Below are 23,992 nucleotides of genomic sequence, written 5' to 3'. Positions count from 1 at the left end.
TCTATACCCGTTAAATACAAACTCCCCATGCTCCCCTCGCCCCATTCCCTGGCAACTACCATTCTACTTCCTGTCTCTATGAGTTGCTTATTCTAGGTATCTCCTATAAGTAGAATTATAAAATATTTGTCCTTTTGTGAGTGGCTTATTAGCATAATGCTTCATGGTTCATACATTTGTAGCATGTCAGAATTTCCTTCCTTTTTAAGGCTGAATAGTATACCATTGCATGGATATACCACATTTTATCTACTCATCCATCAACGGACACTTGGGCTGCTTCCACCTATTTGACTATTATGAAAAAGGCTGCTATGAACATGGGTGTAGAAATCTACATCCCCTTTTGCCTCCCCCTCTATAGTCCTTCTCTGCAACTGTAGTCCAGGCAATCCCTTTAAACGCACAAGCATGGTAAAATCATCCCTCGCTTTAAATTTACTAGTTTCCCACTGCTCTCAGTCAAAATCTTACTATCCTAGTTTCTCGAACACACATTGAAGACACCTGCTGTTTCTTCTGCCCTAACATGCTTTCCTCTCTGCTTCTCTAAGTTGTTTCTTCCTTCTCTCCTTTAGGGCCTCAACTCCTGTTCTATTTCCTGGGCAAATAATTCCCTGATCACCCTCCTACACTAGGTCAGGGAACTCTCCCCCTCCCTCTTTCACTTTCCCCTCCTACCACTTGTCACAATTGGCACTATCTCATCGTGCGTATTTGTGGCAATTTTATTGTGTTTCCACTAGAGAATAAACCAATGAGAGTGAGGGCATTACCCTGTTCCTACAGTGCCTGTCAGGACGTGGCATCCAGTAAGCACTCATTATTTGAGTAATCTATTTCAATAATAAGTCTGTGAGGACGTAGCTAACCCCTCCCGCCCACAGGCCAAGCCACAGTGGAGGATAGGGGTGGCCCTGCAGGCTCTGGCCGACTGTCTTTAGCCCCCACCCTAGCCGTCCCACAGGGAGGTCCTCGGTGCCCGGGGTAGGAAGCTCAGGGCCGCCCCCTCCCGGCTCGCGCAGCGGGGATCGGCTCCGAGCCCCCGGGTCCGCCTCCACTCCGGCGTCCGCCTGGGGCGGGGGCGGGGCCGGCCTGGAGACGTCACTTCCGGTGTACACAGCCGGTCCGGGCGGTGTGCTGGGGGCCGGGGCGCGTCGCAGGTGAGGAACGGGCGCGAGCGGGCACTCCGTGGCGCAGGCGGGCGGGCTGGTGGGTGGCCGGTGGGCTGCGGGCCGGGACTGGCGACTGGACGAGCTCGCGGACAGCCGCTCCGCTCGGGGCCGCGGGGCGCGGGGCCGTGGGCTCCCGCCCCTTGCCCGTCCGCTGTGGAGGACGCCGGGCTCTGGGGGCGCTGGCCGGGCGGACGGAAGCCCGGAGGGGCCTCATGGCTCGTGCCCGGGACGGGGGGCGCCGGGGTACTCCGCAGACGCTGGACGGGAGGGGCGGGGGGCGCTCCCTCGGGCCCCCGGGGCCGGGGAGGTCGGGCTGGCGCCGGCGCCCGTTCCCGGAAGCCGGCGGAGCGGTCCGCGGAGGCACGGCGGCCTGTGGGCGTCCGGGGTCCGCCGAGACTGGCTGGGGACGCGGCCCTCACGCCGCCCCGCGGCTGCCTGGCCGGCTGCGCGCACCTTCGCGGCCGTGCGGGGCCACCGAGGGACACGATTTGCCGGCCCCGCGGAGCCTGCTGGCGCAGTCGGGCCGGGGGACGTTCTGCGGGGACCCGGCAGGGCTGGGGGCTGAAGGGACCCACGCCTGTGGGGCGAGTGCAGGGTCAGGGGTGTGTCTTCCTGCTCCGCGCGGTGCGAGCAAAGAAGCACGCCTGGTTGGCATGATAAGAATTCTGTTCATACTCCTCACAAAATTTGCTAGGTGAACACTCAGGTTGGGGGACCCCGATTTGAAAAAAGCTTGTTCCCGCACCGTCACCCCCATTATAAAAGCAATTCATTCTCCTCACATTCAAGACAACACAAAAAGTGTTGTGACAATACTTTTTCAAATGACAGTCATCCGCCAGCCTGCCACTCAGTGACGATCATTGCTAACATTTTGGTTATGTCAGTAAATACAACGCATTTCACTTGTATTGTCACTTCTGTGGACTTGATTGCACACCGTAATTCAAAGCCCTGCTGGTACATAGGTAGATTGTTCCCAGTTGGTCACATCACAAGATAATTTTGTCCAAAGGAATCGTCTGATTGGTTTAGGATAAATTTACAAATGAGGTCAAAGGTAACCTTCGTGTAAAAAATCGGTTATATTTGTTTCCTTTATTGACAAGTTGGAAAAATTCTTCTCCGTCCCGGTGTTATAAAAACTTCCATTCATTTTGCTTCTCATTTCATGGTTTTATTATGATTATTTTTTTAAATTTCGGTTTAAAAATTGCTACTCAAAATTTCGTTTTGGTGTGAGATAGAAAATATTTTCCAAATGGTTAGTTGACCCAGTTTTATTGAATAAGCTATGACTGCCATTTTATCATATTTTAGATCTGAAGTTCTCAGTATGTGTTTATAAGACACTACTCACAAATTTGATATGTAGATTTTGTGAAGACCGTTTTTAAATTTCGTTCACAGTATCTTTTCTTTTTTCTTAATAATTTTCCTTTACAAGGCTAGGAAATATTTCGTGTTTGGGTGTGTTTTTTTTTTTTTTTCCTTTTCTTTTTCTCTTTAAAAATGAAAAGTTTAGTTTATTGTTTCATTGCTTTCTTGCTGACAGGATAACAAACTCCATATGAAGAGTTCAGGTTTGTTGTGGCAACTTTTCAGTCTGGCATTTGAGATTCTAATCTTCCTCTATTTTTGCACACGAATACGTAGGTTAGCATTGGAGACCAAGATAGAAAAGCTCTCAGATTCCCTTGGCAAGCCTTGATTTTTCAATCTAAAATTATCTCTGGATTTTTGGAAGACAGCATGTTTTAAGCATCCTTTAAAAAAGAAATTTAAACAAGTTGCATATGATTCTGCTGAAATCTTACTAAATGTTTATTCTATTTCAATCCCGGAGCCTAATACACCAGAAGCTTTATGTCAAGTGGTGCTTCCAAGACTGTAGGAAAATAATCGTATGTAAGAGCTAGTCGGCTGGGGCATCACATGGGTTGGGTGCCCAGTCTCTTTCTTTCCCTCCTGAGACTTCGTCCTTAGTGGAAAATGATGACCTTCCTCTCTGGACAAAGAATGTTGGTTTGAATAAGGAATAGCTTTACTTTGGAGTTATGGTGGGGCCGGGGAAGGGGGGTGGGGGGGGTGCCTTTTTCTCTTAGTATAAGTTCACTAAGAGCCTGAATGAGTGAGGGGTTGTGTTTCAAATGTGTTTATTTCTATTGAAACTGCTCTTGAGGCCCAATCGATAGATGCAGGGGCTGCTGCTTACTCATTTCCCTTGACCTTGACCATAAATATTTGGCATGGTAAGCCAGATTTTCTTGATGTTGTCAGTCTCCTCTTGGTTGGCCTTTTTGACTTGGAGCTATTGTAGTCCTTTTCTTAAACTTTGTGACTGTGGTTTTCCACTTGTCTTTGTTGGTGCTCATCCCACATCTGTCTATGAGCATTTTCCAAGGCCTAGCTTCATGCCTCTACCTCTTTTCCCCCAAAACAGTGCTTCTTTGCGCTCATCCAGTATGAGATCTAGGCAGAGAACCAACCACTTCACCCCCTCACTCCTGTCTCCATACATTGACCCCAACTCAGACTTTACTGCAAGTCATTTCCGTACCTCCAACAGACCCCTGGTCATGTTCTCCAGTCTGTGCTTTCTCCAGGTGAGGGAGCCCTTCACTGCTTCCCAAGGTGGCCTGTCTTTCATGACTCTAAGGACCTATCTCATTCCATTTTCCTTCTTGATTGGAGTTGTATTTGCGGTTTGCTTTCTGTCCCTTTAACATGATTTAGATTTTGTATGTTTACTCTTAGGGACTTCAGACATAATCTGGTCCCACCCTGGATGAGAAAGATGAGACCCAGTGCTTTTATTGATTAATTTAGTCAACTCACATTTATGAAGTACTCACAGTGTGGGCCAGTTACTGTTGTGGAAAATTGGAATACAGAGCTGAAAGGCACAGCCTGAACAAGAAGGCCAAATAAGCAATTGCCATAAAGTGTCATAAGTGCCTAGAAGTGGGGGACACATGATAAGCTCCACCAGGTTTCAGAGATCTTGCCTGTCCTGTTCACTGCTATTATCTCCAGGACCTAGAACACAGTGTTCTGGGAACAATCAAGTGTTTGTTGAACGAATCAGTGATCATCTGTGAATGAAATGAGAATAAAAGAGCTGTCTATAGAAAAGATGTAAACCAAGAGACATTTTTGTAAGTGTAGTTTGGAGAATTTCAGGGAAAACTTTAAGTTCAACCAAAATGACCCAGCTATAACCCCAAGAAGGCATGATTGGAATGTGTTTGTAGCCAGAATTGCTTAAACTTAATTTTGTATCCTCAGAAGAAAGACTGCATTTCTAGGAGAGGGTTGGGATGCTGTCTGTGGAAATTGGGGTGGTGAATCCAAGAGAGGAATTTGGTGATATGTCTGTAGGACTGCCTGGGGACTCTGGCCAGAGGAGCTGTGTGCAGTCCTTCAGTGAGCCATCAAGCAGATGGGTGCATCTCTGTTGATGCCCCTACCCAGGAGAATCTTTCCCTTCCTTTGCTTCCATTCTCCTGATACCTTCTGATTAGAACATGGCTTCACATGGAGATTTTCTGCCAACGAGAGATTATGAATGGCTGAGAGCTCCATATGCAGACTGCTTGGATCAGATCCTGGTCTTGGGGTGCTGGCTAATCTCTGTTTGCCCTTCTGTAGAATGGGGATAATAGTAGTACTTTCCTTTTTGCTGCCTGGCATCTGGTAAGTGCTCAGTAAATATTAGCTTTCATGGGTATTTATAAATTTAGTAACTAGCCCTCTGGTTCATACATAGTCATCTTTGAGTTTAGGTGACCTGAATCAGTTGCCCTGGACCAGCTTGCTCCTGGGTGCACTGACAAAACCTAGAACCAAAAGGGGTAGCCATGATAGATACAATTTTCCCAAACCGTTCTTCCAGAGAATCCACCTGCAGTTGTCAGGGAAGATTCCCTGGAGGGTGGGCTTGAGCTGCATACTGTGGGAGAACGTTAGTTCGGCACCACAGTGAGGGGAAAGGACTTTTAGGGAGGGCCATGACAGGCACAAAGGTGTAGAGGTGAGCAGGCTGAGGTATGTGAGCTATAGAGTTTTAGGGTAAAGGGTAGGCAGGTACGAATAAGGAAGTAGAGGGAAGTGAGATTGGAGAGGAAAGTGGAGCCAGCTCTTGAAGAAACAATTAAGAACAATATGTAACTTATTGGGCACTAACAATGTGTCAGGTATTATGTTAATCCCTTAGACTCACTGTGGTAGCCAGGTTTGGTGCCATGTGTCTTGTGTATATTACCTTGTTTAGTCTTTACAACAACCCCATGAAGTAGAGAGGTATATTACAGGAGAAGTAACATGTGGAAGGTCAGCTGGTTGGTCTCTGCCTGGTGGGTGATTCAGTCTGCACATCTCTGCAAGGCTAACACTTGGTATCTTTTGTACATTTAAAAGCCTTTCTGACTCATGTATTTCCTGATGAAGTCCACGCCCATCAAGATCCTCTGACTTTATGAACCATCTTGGGTTAAAATGTGAAAATATGTGTATCTTAGCATTGAATAAAAAAGGGTGCAGGTGCAGATATGCATCAAGCTTGGAGAAATGTCATTCAGTGAAAAAGGCAAGATGCAGAACACTATATATGGGCCCATTTGTGTAAAAAAAAAAAAAAAAAGAGAGAGAGAGAGAGAGAGAGGTACACATGAAATGTTTTGGTTTTTGTTTTTCTAAGTAGGCTTCATGTCCAGCACGGAGCCCAACATGGGGCTTGAACTCATAAGCCTGAGATCAAGACCTGAGCTGAGATCAAGAGTTGGATTCTTAACTGACTGAACCATCCAGGCGCCCCATGAAATAGGTTTCTAAGTGTAGAAAAAAATTCCTGGAATGATAGAAAAGAAACAGTGGTTGCCTTTGGGATGAAGCCCAAGAAATCTAGGCTGTTAGACTGAACTAGCTTTTTCTCACATACTCTTTTGTGTGATTTCCTTTTCACTGTATATGTGTATTATATTTTCAATTAAAAGTTAAAGCAAATTTTTAAATGTTTGCCATGTATGTAGCAGTCATTAAGAGGGGGAATGTAGCATAGATGTTGAGAATAAGGACTCTATCCAGACTGCTTGGGTTCCGTTCCTGCCTCTGCCACTTACTAGTCCTTAATCTCTAAGTCACACAGCCTCTGTTTTCCCCCATTTTACCCTGTCTGAAAATGGGAGAGGCAGCATTAGCTATCTCCCGGAGTTACAGTGAGGTGTAAATGAGTCAGTACTTGTGAAGTCCTTAGAACAGTTCCTGACCGATGTGTTTGGTGGTGGTGGTGGTGGTGGTGGTGGTGGTGGTGGTGGTGGTGGTGGTGTGGCCTTGTGGCCTTGTACTGTGCACTGCGGTGCATGTGAAGATGGGGCCAGCCTGTTGCTGCGCACTTGCAGTTCATGCAGAAAGGGAAGCTAACAAAAAGCAATGGCAGTGGAGGCTGCAGGAGCTCACGACAGGCTCTGGGAACTGAAGGGGCCCAGGATGGTTTCATCCAAACAGTGGATCTTAAATATGGGCAACTGCTAGAAAAAGTGAAATGAGAGAAAAGGGAACACAGGGACTTGTTTCAAGGGTGATCTGTGCCCTAGACAGACAGAGAAATGAGACAGGCAAGAGGCTGAAGGGAGCCTAAAATTGGGATATAGCGTGTGATGGCAGGTTGTCATTATATGGCAGAGTTTCTCTTAGCAGGTATAAAATAATGATATGATTTATAAATGACATCCTAGGTTTGATGAAATGTACCTTGATCTTTGAAATGGCCATGATGTAGATGTTCCTGTGTAATTTATTTAATGAATCCCGTAATGCAGAATACGTGGGCTACTTCCAGGTGGATGCCTGTGGACAGTGCTGCCAGTGAGTGTCTTGGATACAGGCCTCTACATTTACTGAGTCTGTTTCTAGGATTCATTCCTAGATGCTGTCACTTTTTTTTTTTTTTTTTAACTGTTTGACATGTCCCTTGTGTCTGGGCCACAGTCTGATATGTGCTTTTTCAAATTGGTAGTTGCAAAGAGTGTTAATGGGATAGTTTTTTGAGTGCAGAATTAGATCTAGATATTACCTGGAAAAAAAAATCTAAATTTTCATTTTAGAAATAATTTTGGGATTAGGTACTAGCAAGATGGTAATTACGATGGGGAACCTGGGAATCCCAGAGTCTTCCCCTACCCCACCCCCCAGGTCCTAGAGGTGGATGCCTGAGAACTGGCAGAGGAGAGCTGGCCCGGCTCCCAGACTCAAGTGCTGCAGGTTGCGGTAACCTGGGCGGGGAAGTCAAAAGTGGTCCCTCTCTCGTGCTCCCAAAGACCTGTCCTGCCCCTGAGTCTCAGAGTAGCAGAGAATGCAGCCACATCCCTGTGCTTCATAATGTGAGGCAGTCCCCCTCTTCAGCCTTGTCCTGGCTCATCTTCCTTCAGCTAGGGGCCGAAGGGGAGGGAGTGGTGAGCAGGGAAATGGGAGGAGCCTTGACCTTCCCTCTGAAGGACACAGGGCCGCCCTCTTAGTTCGTTGCCAGGACTTTGAGAGTTGGGGTCAGAGCAGCAGGAAGGTAAGTACTATTTTTGAAAAATATTGTAACTGTGGTATTTTGAGGAGCAAAAGTTTGCTTTTTTCACTGACAGTAGGGCAGTATGAAGAATTTCACCAGAAGATAAAATGCTTCTTTCTGACTGGTGCCCAGACTGGTGCCGAGCGGATAGCTGCAGTTCCTGAGTGAGACTCAAGCTGTGCCAGGTACTGTGGTTTATGGATTTAGGCCTCCCCACTGGACTGAAGAAACTGAGGCACAGAGTTCAAAGAAACTGAGGCGTAGATTAGTAAGTGCCATTCACTCAACTGGTAATTACTGAGAACAAAGATGCATATCTAGGTCAGTCTGACTCCCAAACCCATAGCGATAACGACTTGCACTTTGTCAGTGCCTGTTTCCAGGAAATCTCTTTGTATTGGAGCATCTTACCTACAAGGTAAAAGCATGAGCTTTTTCTCCCATTAGGTTGGAAGCTCCTCAAGAACAGGAATTGTGTCTGTTTCATTCATCACTGTATCCCCAGTGCCTGGAGCGGTGTCGTGCACATAGTAGGGCCTCAGTAAATGCTCGAGTATGTGAGGGCTCATGGCCTGGAGAAGTGGCAGAGCCTGGAAGTCAGTCTGGCGGTAAGCCACTGCAGGCCTGCTCTAGCGCTGTCTTCCCTGCCTGGGGAGAATGGGAGGGATGGAGAGGAGGCTTCTTAAATGTCCTCACTCCTAATTATTTGACCTGCTGCGATTTTGTGAGGTAGAATGGGGTCCCTCTGCCTTCGCTCTGACTTGTGGTTCTTTTTGAGAGTTGGGAAGGCTTGCTGGGTGTGCAGAATTGAAGGCAGTGTTCCCAGCTTGGAGGCAGGAGCTGGGTAATTGTCCACTGATAAAATTTTTCAAGGGTGCCTTAAATTTTCAGAAACGGTCCTGAATCTGAAGCATATCTATCTAAAATTTGTGTAATTCCTCTCCATAGTAAGAGAAATAATTTATAGATTACAGTTTGGTTTACCCATTTGTATATGAGTTTCTTGATAAATACTTGTTTTTCCCCATTTGAGGTTAATTTTAAATAGGTTCCACAGTGCAGATTGTTAAGAATGAGTAGCACTATTAAGTTTTCTTAAATCACTTTCTAATGGGCACATCAATTTTCATTAGTTCAACTTGCTTTTATGTTAGGAAACTTTGCGAATAACAGCTGCTAAAACTAGGCTCAAACAGAGCTGAGTGTTGATCAAGGCTTTTTCACGTAATATACTAATAAAAATAAACTAGAGGTTTTTAATAGATGTAGATTTGGGGGACCATTTTAACAATTTGGGTTCAAAAAATTACATCAGTGCTTGTGTTTTTTAAAAAATGATTGACTTTAGTCAACTATACTTCAGTTTAGAAAAAAGATGGACTTTAGGTCATTCTCCTTGACTTATACCCGAATTTCTGTCATGGGCAAAATTTGTTGTTGTGAATGTTTTCATAGTGCTCAGCTGCATTTGATATGAAAAAATTTTTTTCAATACTTTTTATTTAAAAAAATTATTTAATGTTTATTTTGAGAGAGAGCACGTGCAAGCAGGGTAGGGGCAGAGGGATATGTAGAGAGAATCCCCAAGCGGGCTTAGCGCTGCCAGCATGGAGCCAGATGCTGGACTCAAACTCATGAACCGTGAGTCATGACCTGAGTCAAAATCAAGAGTTGGTCACTTAACCGACTGAGCCACCCAGGTGCCCCTGATGTGAAAAATTTTAATGGCCCCAAACCATTTTAGTTTATAAATAAAAACCTGGTGTTACCTGAGCAGACTTTCTCTCAGAAGTTTCAGAGCTAACTTTATTTATCCTTTGGTGATGTGTGGTAGTTATTTGTAGATAAACCTTTTCTTGGCAAGGCTTTGCCAGCTGCCCCCACCCCCTGCTTTTCCTTCTTTTGAAGACTTCTGTTGAATAAAGTTTTTTTCGCTCAGAGTGTTCCTCTAATAAAATTCTTTCAAAATTTCTATCCTTGTTTTGTTTTAAAGGCAACAGCTTTTGAGTTACTCTTTTGATTTTATAAGACTAAACACAAGTCTTAGGATACAGTAGGTTGATTTATTAACGAAAAAATTCAATACCTAGCTAGATCTCTCCTCATGAGGACCCATAATGGATTTTTTTTCCCATTAAATTTTCACCATTTTTCTTGGTATGAAACTGAATATATGGTGATTACCATCCATTTCATTGACTTTTCTACTTATTGATATGCTGTTTACAAAAATAAATTAGTCTTGGGGCGCCTGGGTGCCTCAGTTGGTTGAGTGTCCAACTCTTGGTTTCGACTCAAGTCATGATCTCACAGTTCATGGGATCAAGCCCCGTGTCAGCTCTGTGCTAACAGTGCTGAGTCAGTGTGGGATTTTCTCTCTCTCTCTCTCCCCCTCTCTCTGCCTCTCCTGCACTCTCTTTCTCAAAATTAATAAATAAACTTAAAAAAAATAAACTAGCCTTTGATCTTCCTTTCTCTCCCCACCCCCAAAATACCCTCAATTTAAACAAAATTGCCCTTCATCTATATGACTATGTAACACATTTGGCCTTTTTTTTTTTATTTTTTATTTTGCCTGTGCTATTTTGAAACTGAATTTCAACTCTGTTGACTTTATGGTTAGAAAATTTTTTTCTTCTGCTTAAATTATCAGTTGTTTGTAGATTACTAAATAAAAAAAGCTCTTCAGACCCACTAATGACAACTTGCTTTGTTATTGTAGAGGAATGTCCTGTTTTGTGGTGATAAATGTTACAGTGTTACAGAGCAAGTGTCAGGACAGGAGACAGTCAGACATCACGTGTGGAGACAGTTAGTTCCCCTCTTAGACCAGAAGCTCCTTGACCGCAGGCACTGATATCCTGGGTTCCTGGAACACTCAGGCACCATTCACAGGGTTCAAGGTGTTGCTGTGGGATGGGTATAGTAACATCTTTATTTTAACTATTGTAAATTCGAACATTGATTAGAGTTTCTATTTAGTAGGGTTTGTTGTTTTTTTTTTTTCTATGTCCTTGAGTTTTCATAGCTCACTTTAGGATACATGAACTTCGGATTTTGTCAACTGATCAGTTATTCAGTAAGTTTTTGTTTTGCATTAACAGTAGTTTTAGTAGTCATTTCTTGAACAGAAAAAAAAATAATCTTGGCCTCCTTAAAACTTTTTCACTGACATGTTTTACTCTGATAGAACTTTAATGTTTCCGGAGTTTTTGCATGATTCTTTAAATTAACATTCTTTAACTAATTAACATTAGTTCCATGGAAACCGTGTCCGTATAATAGGCTAGTGTTCAGTTTCGCACATATTTTTATTTGGGGGCAGTCTCCTGGGCACAGAAATAATCTGGGCTTGGTGGACCCAGAAGTGTCACTTCCTTTCCTCTGGCTTTGGCTCTCCATGCCTGCCTTTCCATTTTGATGTTTTAATGATACCCTCCCTGCTCAGTGATTTGTGTTCAGGAAGCTAGGCAGTGATTACTTTTGTTTCTGCTTTGCGAACTTCCTCCCCCACTTCCTATTTTTACCGAGCAACTACAGGAAATGAGGCAGCTCCTGGCTGGCTGCTGCTAAGCACTGATTTGGGGTGGCAGAGGACAAGGCCTTAGGGCCTGAGCCATTTAAAACATTTTCCACCTTAGTCTTTTCGCTACCTCTTTCCTGTAGGAATCACAGGAACCTGATTTTATGATTGGGTTGAGATGATGACGAGTCCTCCTTACCCTTGGTGTGGTGTGGTGTGGTGTTGCTCAGTAGGAGGGCAGGGCTTCTGTGCAGTAGGTGAGAGGTTTTCTCCATTATAACAGTAGGAGCGGGACGTCGTGGCCCAGCTGCTGTCCTGGGTGAACAGTCTGGCAGAAGCAGAGGATAGGCTGAAGGGACCTGTTCCAAGTAAGGCTGGAAAGGTGGGTTCTGGTCACTTAGTGGGAGCCTTGACTGGCAGGCTCGGAGGGGACTAAAGAGCCCTGTCTGCTCTCTGAGATCTTTGAAGAGTGCCTCAGCCTTTGTGGTATTCTCCTTCCCCTGAACTCATAATGGTGTTTGTTTTTTAAGCCACTGTTTAGCATTTACCACTTGTTTTCCCATGATAACTCTTACTGTATTGTGGACCTGTGATAGCTTATGTAGGAAGTATGTATCCTCTTCCCAGAGAGAAGTAACTTTTTACACATTAGGTAACTTGAACACGGAAGGTGGACATCTTGGGTTGGGTAATTGTCTTTGGATGAACAAGGGAGATGCCCTGTGTATCATAGGATAGTTAGCATTTCTGGCCTCTACCCACTAGCACTTGCCCCAGTTGTGATGACCAAAAAATGTTTCCAGACATTGCCAAATGTCCCCTGAGGTGGGTGCATGTGTGTGTATGTGTGTGAAGTATCCTCTCCTCCACTTGTTGAGAACCGCTGTGTTAAAGGATTGAATGCTGACTTCTACTTTTGTAAAATGGAATAAAATACAATGTTGGGTTCCAACGCTGAGGTACATCTTCCCTTCTGCATACTTCAGTTGAAAGAGCTGGGTCTGAACATCTGACAGCTTGGCTTCTGGTCCTCACGGCAAGCATTCTCTCTCAGTCCTGTCTTGCTTGCTCCAGAAGACTACTGCATGTATAAAGAAGAAAATGAGAGGCATTTAGAGGCTACTGCATGTAGCAGTAACAATAGCTAACATTTATGGAGCAGTTGCTGTAGACCAGGTGAACAGAATTGGTGGGATTGAATGTAAGGGATAGAAAGCAAAGGGACCAGGACAGGGCCCACGTAGGGCAACGTCTTGGGTTTAGGCTCATGGTTGGAGGTGCCTTTAACCAAGACAGTAAATACAGCAGGAGGAGCAGGGAGTGGAAGGATGACTAAGTATAGTTTGAAGGACCTGAGGAGATGTCTCATGGGTCTAGTCCTGGGAGGGAGGGAGGGAGAGAGGGGTCTTGACCAGAGTTGAATGTGGGTGTCATCAAGAGTAGATATGGGTATGATCTCCTAAAGAGAAATCTCTTTACTTTTCATTACTCCAGCTCAACTTCCTGTCACTTCCAAGACTACAGCTTTAAGCCATATTCTCTAAGAGTGATAAACAGAATGTTGCCATCTAGATATTTGACAGAGGTGGGATAGTGCGGTGGAGAGCTCCGCCTCTGGCAGCAGACTGCCAGGCCCCAAACCCAGTTCTCTTGGTGACTCCTACCTTAGCCACGTGGCAAGAACTTGAAAAACTCACTTAACCTCTTTAGATGCTTCACCTACCTCACAGGGTCATGGAGAGAATTAAATTAGATAATAACATGTAAAGTGCATAGCACAAAGCCTAGTATTGAATACCCACTTGGTTCATGTCAGCTGTTTTTATTTTAGGGTTCTAGCAAGGATTAAATGAGATTATGTAGCTAAAGCATGGTTTAATGCTTGACAGATTGTCGGCGCTTGATAAATGGTTTGTTTTGTTGAGGAGTGCTTGTGTGAACATGACATGTCATCGGTAGTTTTGTTTTTGTTTTTTTGTTTTTTTTTTTAAGCAGAGCCTTATTTCTAGCACTTAACCACTGCCTCTGTGGGCAGCAACACTGACTGTATAAAAATCACCATTAAATAAATACTGAGGATGTACTGATCATTCATCAAATACCTGTTGAATGTTTACAGTGTACTTAGCACTCTTGAATATCTTGAATGAGTTCCATGATCCCGAGCGTTGGAGGTGGTAGGGAAACACGCAAACTGGTAGTGTGATGCAGTATGTTAAATACAGTAAAGATAATGCTAAGACATGGCCAAAAACAGTGTGGTACAGTAGCACACAGAGGGACTCCTAGCTCACTTTTTGCCAAGGTGGCTTCCCAGAGGAGGTGATTTCTAAGTTAGACATCCAAGAGAAGTGAGAATAAACCAGGAGAGCTTTCCAGGCAGAGGGAACTGAGCACGTAGATGGTAAGAGGGAAGATGGCACAAGCAAGACCTGGACAGTGGTGGGCAGTGGGGTGGGGGAAGACAGCTGGGAAGCGTTGTGGACAGCCGTAACTGATGTTAAGCAGCAGAGTAGATAATTAAATTGGCTCTAAAACAATGACACAGCAACCAGAATGGAGCCGTCCAGGAGTTTGGAAGGAGGCTCCTGTGTAATTCCAGCAAGAGGAAAAGAAGATCAGAACTCTGGATCGCCAATAAAGATTGAAGAGAAAAGACTTGAGAGCTATTAAGGAGGCAGGAGGCAGGAAGGGTACGACTAAATGATTAAGTGGCTGTAGAGGGGAGTGAGGAGTAGAGGATAGCACCCAGGCGTCTGGCTCACAGGTAGAGATGGTGGATCCAGTAGGTAGGCGGCGATGACGTTCACTAAGACAGGAAAGGAGCAATGGAAGACGGGGAGGGTTGTTTGTGGGCACTTGATTTGAGGACCTGTCCGGAAGTTTGTTGAATATTTGGGATCAGGAGCACAGGAGAAAGATCTGGGCTAGAGAGATGGATTTGGGGATCCTCCCAGGGAGAATATGTTGATAATAGAAACAGACAAGGCACAGCATAGAACTCTGGGGGAACCATAGTGCTTCAGGTCTGTCAGGGGACGAGTGGCTCAAAGAGGCCACTAAGAATGGCCAGGGGGACAGGAGTGGAGCTTAGGAGAGCTAACATCTCCTCAGTCAGCATTGCCTCACTCTTAGTGTGATAACAGATAAGGGGAGCCAAAAAAGTAGAGTCCTAGGACTCAGAGAACAAAGAACTAAATCTTTCGGGCATTTTCTCTTGCCTGGATAGATATTTTAAATTCATGAATGTTGAGAATAAAATTCTTCAAAGCATTTTTCTGGAGCGCATTTCTAAATATGGCTTGTGTCATTCTGAACTGACAAAGAGCATGGAAATGATTGGGCTTTGAACTTCACAGACAATAACTTCACTAATCTCCCTGAAGAATTTCCTGTGGCGTCTCCACATTATCAAGGGTAGAGTTAGATTTACATTGTTACAGACTGGAGAGGAGAGAAAATATTCTGTATTTTTTTCTTTGAAGAGGGAATTGTTTATGGAGTGGTTCATGGTTTTTTTTTTCTTTTATAACAGCTTTATTGAAATATAACTCACATACTCTATAATTCATCCATTTAAAATATATGATTCAGTGATTTTTAGTACATTCAGAATTCTACAGCCACCACCATAATCAATTTTAGAATGTTTTTATCACTCTAAAAAGAAACCCTGTACCCATTAGCATTCATTCCTTATTCTTCTCATCCCCCAGCCCTAGGCAACCATTAATCTACTTTCTGTTTCAATGGATCTGCCTATCCTGGATGTTTCATATTAATGCAGTCCTGTAGTATGTGGCCTTTTGTGTCTGTCTTCTTTCACTTAGCATAACGTTTTCAAGGCACATACGTGTTGTAGCGTGTATCAATGTTTCATTCCTTTTTATGCCTGAATAATATCCCATTGGATGGCTGCTAAATTACATCTTCTTTGTTCATTCATCAGTTGATAGACATTTGGGTTGTTCCCACGTTTTTACGATTATGAATAGTAAACTTCATATACAGGTTTTTTGCGTAGACATGTTTTTCATTTCTCTTAGGTGTATACGTAGGTGTGGAATTGCTCGGTTATGTGGTAATTCTATTTTTAACCTTTTGAAGTACTGCCAGACTGCTTTCCAGAGTATCTGCACCATTTTACATTCCCACAAGCAGTATATGAGGAGTCCAGTTTCTCCACATCCTCACCAGCACTTGGTATTGTCTGTCTTTTTTATGAAAGCCATCTCAGTTGCTGTGAAGTGGTATCATGGTTTTAACTTGCATTTCCCTGATAGCTAATGATGCTGAGCATCTTTTTGTATGCTTATTGGCCATTTATATATCTTTTTCGAAAGGTTCATCTATGCTTGATCATTAATTTTGGCAAGTAAATTAAGTTGCAAAACCTGACACTGAAGAACAGATGAACATATTTGACTACAGAAATTAGGTGTGCATGCGTGTGCGTGCACGTAGTGAAAGATGCTGTAAACAGATATAAAAGATAAAGGACAGGCTCCCCAGAGAAATCACCAGCACTGTACTCTCCACCCACCTGTCCTCTTCACTCTCCACCTGAGCTTGAGAAACAGAGTGTTTGATGATCCTGTTACCTAGCTGTGACTTTGGAAGTAGGGACCATGATCTCTGCCTTCTTCCCTGTAGCACTTAAGTACCCAGATACTGCCACCACTGCAGGTTTCTGTGGAACGGTGGCCTGACAAGTTAGAGAAGTAGCTTGCCACGTGGATGAACATGTTGAACCATGTATCAGAATTTCCTTCCTTTTTAGGCTTAATGATATCCCATTTTATGGTGGTACCAAATTTTGTTTACACTCATCCATTGGTGGACATTCGTCTTATTTCCACCTTTTAGCTGTTATGAATAATGCTGCTATGAACGTCGGCGTACAAACATCTGTTCAAGTTCTTGCTTTCACTTCTTTTGTTGTGTATATATCAAGAAGTGAAATTGTTGGATCTTATGGTAATTGTACATTTAATTTTTTGAGGCACCATTGTACTGTTTCCACAGCGACAGTACCGTTTTATATATCCACTGGTGATGCCCAGGGTTCCAATTTTTCAATATCCTTGAGAACATGTTATTTTCTGTGTGGTTTTTTTCTTTTTATAATAGCCACCCTCATGGATTTGTGGTGGTATGTCATTGTGGTTTTGATTTGCAGTTTCCTGATGATCAGTAATGTTGAGCATCTTTTCATGTGTTTGTTAGCCATTTGTTTATTTCTAGTCACGTCCTTTGCCCGTATTAAAACTGGATTGTTTGGTTTGGGGTTTTTGTTTTTGTTTCTGTTTTGTTTTTTATTTTGAGTTGTATGTAGTTCTTATATATCCTGGATATTAATCCCCTTTCAGAGGTATAATTTACATACATTTTCTCTCATTCTGTGGGTTGCCTTTTCACTCTGTTGATAGTGTCCTTTGGTGCACAATAGTTTTAATTTTGATGAGTTCAGTTTGTCTGTTTTTTTCTTTTGTTGCCTATGCTTCGGTGTTTTATCCAGGAAGTCATTGCCAAGTCCAAGCTCATTAATTTTTATATATTTAATGAATTTTGCTCTAGGAGAGTATGCATTTATTTATTTAGTATGCTTAAATTGTCCCATTATTGGCCATTAATACAGCTTATTCTTCAGGTTGAGTCTGAGTCCTTTTGACAGGAGTCACATTAGAAGAATTCCTTGCTGCCTGGCCTGATAAGAATTCCTGGCTTATCTTTTTTGTTTCTGACCCCAGATCTAGAATCAGCCATTTCTTTAAGGAGCTCTGGTTTTGGGGGTGGGAAATAGTATTAGGGACATTCATTACAACTGAGATGTGAATCCTTCTAGGTCTTTTTAGTAAAGTAAACATGTACATTTTGGAAAGAAAAAGGTAAATCATGATTTCAGGCTAATATCTCAAAATCAGATGAATCGTTAAAGGATTTTTGTTTCTTTGATTTTATATTTGTGTCTGTTCTCCTTCGTTGGCAGTAACACCAAAGAGTTACAGTAAAAATACTGTTTTCAACTTGAAATAATCCTTCTCTGTGTGGTTATGCCACACTATTTGATAGTTTAGGTTAATTTTTCTGTTTTTTTTTTTTTATTTTTAGGGATTGTTTTCTTTTTGATTTACTTTTCTTTTTTTAGTTGTACAAAATATTTACTTAGTCCTAAAGATAAAACTATAAAGCAAGGTAGATTGAGAGAATGAATGGCTTTTCTTCCATGCCCTTGTTTACTCTGTACCACATAGTAACATTTTTATTGGTTTTTGATTTATTCTTCTATTGCTTACTTTAAAATATATAAGCAAATGTGTGTGCATATCTCCTGCACCCTACTCCACTCTCATTTTATTTTTCCCTTGTTTTTCATCTTAGCAATCATATTTCTTATTTTCAAGAATTCTTCCTCTGCCTCCTTTATGGTTTGCTTGCTTTTGTTTTAAGGGTGCATATTTAAGGGTGCATTATATTTAACTCTAAGGATACCAGTTAAAATTTCTTTTCAGGGACAAAATCTGTGTTTCTTCTGGAGTCCAATCTGCTTTTCATCCTAGGTGTCCTTTTGTGTCCTCTGGTTGTTAGGGGTTTTTTGTTTTTTGTGTTTGTTTTTCATTTTTGTTTTTTTAAGTCTACTGTCTGATGATCCTTATCAGTGAAGAACTGGGTTGATGATATATATAGGTAATTGAGAAAAGGTTCCTGTTTTTCCAGCAGTCCTTTTGCCATAGGAGGAGTTAGCTGATTAAGTGACCAACCATCAGAAGTATGGAGATCAAGTTGATGAACCTATTTCCCACTCCTTACTTCTGTACCTGCTGACTCAAAGCCAGGTGTTTATACAGCTCCTCCAGGAAAAAAGGCTCTGTCCCTCTGCCCGCCTTTGGCTCTGCGTGTTCTGGGAAGTGTTTAGCTCGGCTGTGGTCTGTTGTATCATATAATTCCCTCTGCCTTCTCTTCATCTTCTGGAAAGTGGCCAGCATTTAAATAGACTATATCCCTCAGCCCTACTCATCACTGTTATGTTGTGATTCCCTTGTCAATGTCTTTATGGTTACTTCATTAGGATTTGGGGCCAGTGGGAAGGTAAGTATGTGTGCCTATTTATTTAGCCCGTCATTCTGAAGTGAAGCTACTTTGTGCCATACCGTTGCAGACAACAGGACTGCTTTTCACTCCCATTTTCTCTGCTGGCTAATGACTGAAATGGATTTATAATTATTCTCTGTATTCCCAAATCATAGCTATCACATCGTTGAAACATGTGATGCCTCCTGCCCTAGGATACATAGATTTCTACTTAGTTCCGGGGTTGGGACCTTTCCAGGACCTTTGTCTGTACTTTTCTCCAGACGAACAGAGATAACAAGGCCTGCCTACTCTCACTTATTGTATGGGAATGACAATAACAACTTCATCATTTAGTGCTCAGTATGTGCCAGGTGTCATTCTATGTGCTTTATGTGTATAAACTCATTTAACTTCATAACAGTAGTTACTGTTATTATCCCTATCTTACAGATGATGAAACTGAGGCACAGAGAGGTTAAAGAACTTGCCAAGGTCACATAGCTGGTAAGTGGCAGAGCCAGGATCCCACCCAGTTAGTCGGTCCCTAAGGTCACTCTCTTATCCACTGTACTCTCTATAAAGGGAAGCTTTTCAGATTTTCTCAGGCTGACCAAACCATTTTTGATATCAGTTAGGAGTATAAGAAAACTCTTTTTATACTTGTCTAGTTTCAAGCATGTTCTTTGTTATTGTTTGAAATAGAAATTGCTGATGACTTTGATTGCAGAAAGGAAGGTTTTAAATGACATAATCAGGTCTGGGTTCAATTTTAATCTATTGAGAATTTAGCAAACTACTGTGGTGTTGAAAAAACGTGACTTATCTACTAAAATGTCCTCTTCAGCTATGTGTTTGTAAATCTTGGGCATCATTAAAGCCTATGAATAAAATACTTAAATCTTACAAGTCTTGGCTACAACTAACTACTGAGGTCTTTCACAATGTATATTGACTTCCACAATGCATATGAATAATGGATTCATAAGTGATTAATATTTTCCCAGTGAAAATTATTTGTAAGAAAATACAGAAATGTCCTGAAATAGATTGAACATATTTTAGCCCTTCAGGCAGATAAATATGGGGTGAAAGCATTAGAAAAACATTAAGCGTTGAGAAGGATTTTATGTAAAAAATAACAAAAGAGATATATCCAGGTGCTTCTCTGCATGTCTGTGTGCATTTTATACTTTTTATTGTGGAAATGTTCAGTCATACACAGCAGTAGAGCAAATGGTTGATGGATCTCAGGTACCCATCACCCATCCAACAGTATTTTGTCAGGGGATGTTATCACCGCCGTGAAGACAACTCCTTAAATGGATGTCACCACCTTTCCTGCTTCTTAGCTCTTGGCAAAATCCTGTTTGAAAACGATAGAACCTGAGTGTTATTTCAATTCCATCATATTTCCTTGAATTCAACACTGTCTAGTTTTATTATAGCAAAGATCAGCACAGGAACAAACAGATCTGTTAAGAATAAGTAAAAGCCAGTTTTCATCTTCTTAAGGGGCTTGTGTGTTCTCTCTGCCTGGGGAAGAACCCACCTGACTGTGGGACTTAAGTGGTCTTGTTAGAAGGGATTATGGACACAGGTTCTCACTGAGGCACAGGGAGTACGGAGGGCAGGTGGTTCTTCACCTAGGGCTCCAATTCCAAAACTGAAGGGAGACCTCAGTGTTTTGGATATGTGTTTGACTAGGAGTGTTTTTTCATCAGTTTCTCAAAAGAGTCTATGACCTTTCCCGCCCCCCCCCCCCCCCCCCCCCCGATCTTCCACTCCCCAACTCCACATACATATACACAACACAGAACCATGTCCCGGAGCAGCCCATGTGGGAATCACCTGGCATCTGGAAAGCATCTTTGAGGACTCTGTGTTACCAAACAGCCTCTCCTGTGTGGGATCAGAATTGCATCCACCACCTAGTCAGAACTACACAACACCCAGCAAGGCTGGGTTGTCAGCCATGGCTGATGGTAACGCTTACCCAATATTCCATATGGGCCCCTACATTTCCCAGCCTCTCTTGTCATTACATTGGTACCATGTGACTAATTCTAGTCAAAGGGCCATGAGGGGAAGTGATGTGTGTTGCTTCCAGTGGGAAGTAGTGAAGAGTAGGTCTGAGTTCCTTTTTTTGTGCTGAGATGACTGGAAAACACAAGTTCTTTTTTTTTTTTTTTTTTTTTTTTTTTTTTTTTTTACCGTTTATTTATTTTTGAGACAGAGAGAGACAGAGCATGAACGGGGGAGGGTCAGAGAGAGGGAGACACAGAATCCGAAACAGGCTCCAGGCTCCGAGCAGTCAGCACAGAGCCCAACGCGGGGCTTGAACTCACTGACTGCGAGATCATGACCTGAGCTGAAGTTGGCCGCTTAACCGACTGAGCCACCCAGGTGCCCCTGGAAAACACAAGTTCTGATCGTGTCACGACAAGTTGAAGAAGGGCTGCCAGACCCATGCTGAACTTCATGTGAGCAAGAAATAAATCTGTCAGGTTAAGCCACTTGTTTCAGGATTTGTTGCTACAGCATAGCTTAATCTGTCTGCCAGTCGGAATAGTTCAGAACAGAACATTTACATATGTGTTCGGAGCTCTGAGAATCCACACACCCAAGTTTGATCCCGGCGCTCTCTGGTCTAGGGCAGCTGTTCAGCATCCTGGGATTTTCCTCCTCATCTGTAAATTGAAGGCTTAAATTAGATGATCTTTATGGACCCTTTTGGCACCGACGTTTCTAGATTCTGGTTAGCAGCATTTAAGTACAGCTTTCTAATGAAGTATGAAAAGGAGACTACCGCTGGCATTAAAGGTGTCCCTGGGAAACTTGTTTTTGGGGCGCCTGGGTGGCTTAGTCAGTTGAGCATCTGACTTTGGCTCAGGTCATGATCTCACAGTTTGTGAGTTCGAGCCCCACGTTGGGCTCTGTGCTGACAGCTCAGAGCCTGGAGCCTGCTTCAGATTCTGTGTCTCCTCCTCTCCCTGCCCCTCCTCTGCTCACGCTCTATGTGTGTGTATGTGTCTCTCTCTGAAAAATAAACGTTAAAAAATATAAAAGAAATAAAAAATAAAAAAATGAAAGTGGCCCTGGGAAACTTGTTTTTTATTATGTACCTTTTGCTGTTAAATGAGAAGTTACGAAAGGAAAATGGCAATGAAAGATTTATTATTTAAATTCATTTTTTAAAAATTCATTTAAAAATAACAGCTTTATTGAGATATAGTTTATATACCGTGTGTTTTAGCATATTCACGGTGGTACAACTATCACCACTATCTAACTTCAGTACTTTGTCATCACCCCAAAAAGAAACCCTGTACCCATTAGCAGTAACTCCCCATTCTACATATCTGCTTTCTGTCTCTGGATTTGCCTGTTCTGAACATTCCGTATCAATGGGATCATATAACATGTGGCTTCTTGTGTCTCGCTTCTTTCACTTAGCCGTGTTTTCAAGGTTCATCCATTTTAGTTTGTATCAATACTTCATTCCTTTACATGTATGTAATATATATACATCCAGTATTATATAGCTGTACCACATCTACTCATCAGTGAGCAGACATTTGGATTGTTTCGATTTTTTGGCTACTATGAGTAATGCTGCCGTGAACATTTATGTACAGGTTTTCGTGTGAACATATAGTTTTCATTTCTCTTGGGTATGTGCATAGGAGTGGAATTACTGGGTCATGTGGTAACACTATATTTAACATTTTGAGGAACTGCCAAACTGTTTTTTCCAAAGTACTGTCCCATCTTACAATCCTACTAGCAATGTGTGAGTGCCCAATTTCCCCGCATCCTCACCAGCACTGGTTATTGCCTTTTTGTTTGAAGTAATTATTTTTGATGAAGCAGCTATATGCAAACCAAACAATGAGGAGATTTTAATACATATTTTAGCTTGTTAAGTGATTCTTTTTCACTGTGAACTTAGCACTAAAATAAAAAGTTTATTTTTAATTTATTTTGGAGAGAGAGAGCAAGAGCGTGCGTGGACATGCACGTGCCATTGGGGGAAGGACAGAGAGAGAGGGAGACAGAAGATCTGAAGCAGACTCTGTGCTGACAGCAGAGAGCCCAATTCAGGACTCAAACTCATGAACCATGAGATCATGACCTTAACTGAAGTTGGATGCCCAACTGACTGAGCTACTCAGGCATCCCTTTAAAAAAAAAAAAAAAAAAAAAAAGAACAGCAGTCTTTTTATTTGTGTGTGTGTGTGTGTGTGTGTGTGTGTGTATATATATATATAGTTTATTTATATAAAGTTTATTCATTTATTTTGAGAGAGAGAGAGAATCCCAAGCAAGTTCCACACTGTCAGCACAGAGCCCAGTGCGGGCTCAACCCCACAAACTGCGAGATCATCCATGATCTGAGCCAAAATCAAGAGTCAGACACCCAACCGACTGAACCACCCAGGCACCCCTAAAATAAAATGTTTAATGACTAATAACACAATCCCCCAACTTGTTTGGATTTTAGAAAAATTATTTTTATTTGAAAAAATAATACATTCCTTCTATCTGAAACCTAGCATAACACGGTATATTAATTATACATTTTTTAAATAATACATTCTTGAAGGGAAAAGGAGTAAATGATTCACCAGATGTAATTGTTCTCTTAAAGCATAAATTTGTCTATATAAACTGTACACTTCTAAATATCAGATGGATTGTACCTTATATAGGCTTGAATCTTTAAAAATCACAATGAGGGGCGCCTGGGTGGCTCAGTTGGTTAAGCGGCTGACTTCAGCTCAGGTCATGATCTCTTGGTCCGTGAGTTCAAGCCCCGAGTCGGGCTGACAGCTCAGAGCCTGGAGCCTGTTTCAGATTCTGTGTCTCCCTCTCTCTGACCCTCCCCCGTTCATGCTCTGTCTCTCTCTGTCTCAAAAATAAATAAACATTAAAAAAAAAACTTAAAAAAAAACCACAATGAAATCCTGACAGGTTGCACATAATGGAACTGTTGATATATTACATTAAGTATATTCAGGGTTCAGTACTTAAAGAGCAACCTTTGTGTATCTTTTTTTTTCTAATTTTTTTTTTAATGTTTATTTATTTTTGAGACAGAGAGAGACAGAGCATGAATGGGGGAGAGCCAGAGAGAGAGGGAGACACAGAATCTGAAGCAGGCTCCAGGCTCTGAGCTGCCAGCACAGAGCCTGATGCGGGGCTCGAACTCACGGACCGTGAGATCATGACCTGAGCCGAAGTCCGACGCTTAACCGACTGAGCCACCCAGGCGCCCCATTTGTGTATCTTTTAAGATGTTCATTAACTCTGTGATTATTTGTTTCAAAGGTTGATGTTTTGTATATTAAATTGTTGAGAAGAGGTATACCCCATTATGTTGGGAATATAGGTATTTTAGGTAGTATATTTGTATAGTCTATCCTCACTATTCTCAGATTCTATATTTGTGGATTGACTTAATGACTAAAATTTATTTGTAATATAAAATCAGAACTTGTGAAGCTATTATGGTCATTTTTGGACATGTGCAGATTAACAAAAAATTTTGAATTGCCCAGTGTGCACACCCCTGTGGCTGTCAAACAAGGTGATGCTCTGCCTTCTTATTTCAACTCTTAGATTGTAAGGTGTCTATTCCATAATCTATCCAATGCCATGGTT

General features: G+C 42.4%; 1 protein-coding gene across 3 annotated transcripts in view; it reads left to right on the top strand.

The window, feature by feature from the left end:
- The first annotated feature begins 1,080 nt into the window (after nt 1-1,080).
- The window catches only part of GARRE1 (granule associated Rac and RHOG effector 1), an 84,322-nt gene continuing 61,410 nt past the window's right edge, over nt 1,081-23,992 (top strand). The window contains exons 1-2 of one of the 3 annotated variants that reach the window (XM_058709250.1): nt 1,099-1,163; nt 18,782-18,835. The gene's annotated coding sequence lies outside the window, so the exon portion shown is untranslated. Of the gene's footprint in view, nt 1,164-7,458; nt 7,735-18,781; nt 18,836-23,992 lie in introns of those variants that run through there. The other 2 variants (XM_058709252.1, XM_058709253.1) reach the window with 2 other exon arrangements.

Source organism: Neofelis nebulosa, chromosome 17 (genome assembly GCF_028018385.1).
Source record: "Neofelis nebulosa isolate mNeoNeb1 chromosome 17, mNeoNeb1.pri, whole genome shotgun sequence".
NCBI classification, from domain to species: domain Eukaryota; kingdom Metazoa; phylum Chordata; class Mammalia; order Carnivora; family Felidae; genus Neofelis; species Neofelis nebulosa.
Note: the sequence above shows the minus strand (reverse complement) of the source record. Positions and strands in the feature narration are given on the sequence as shown.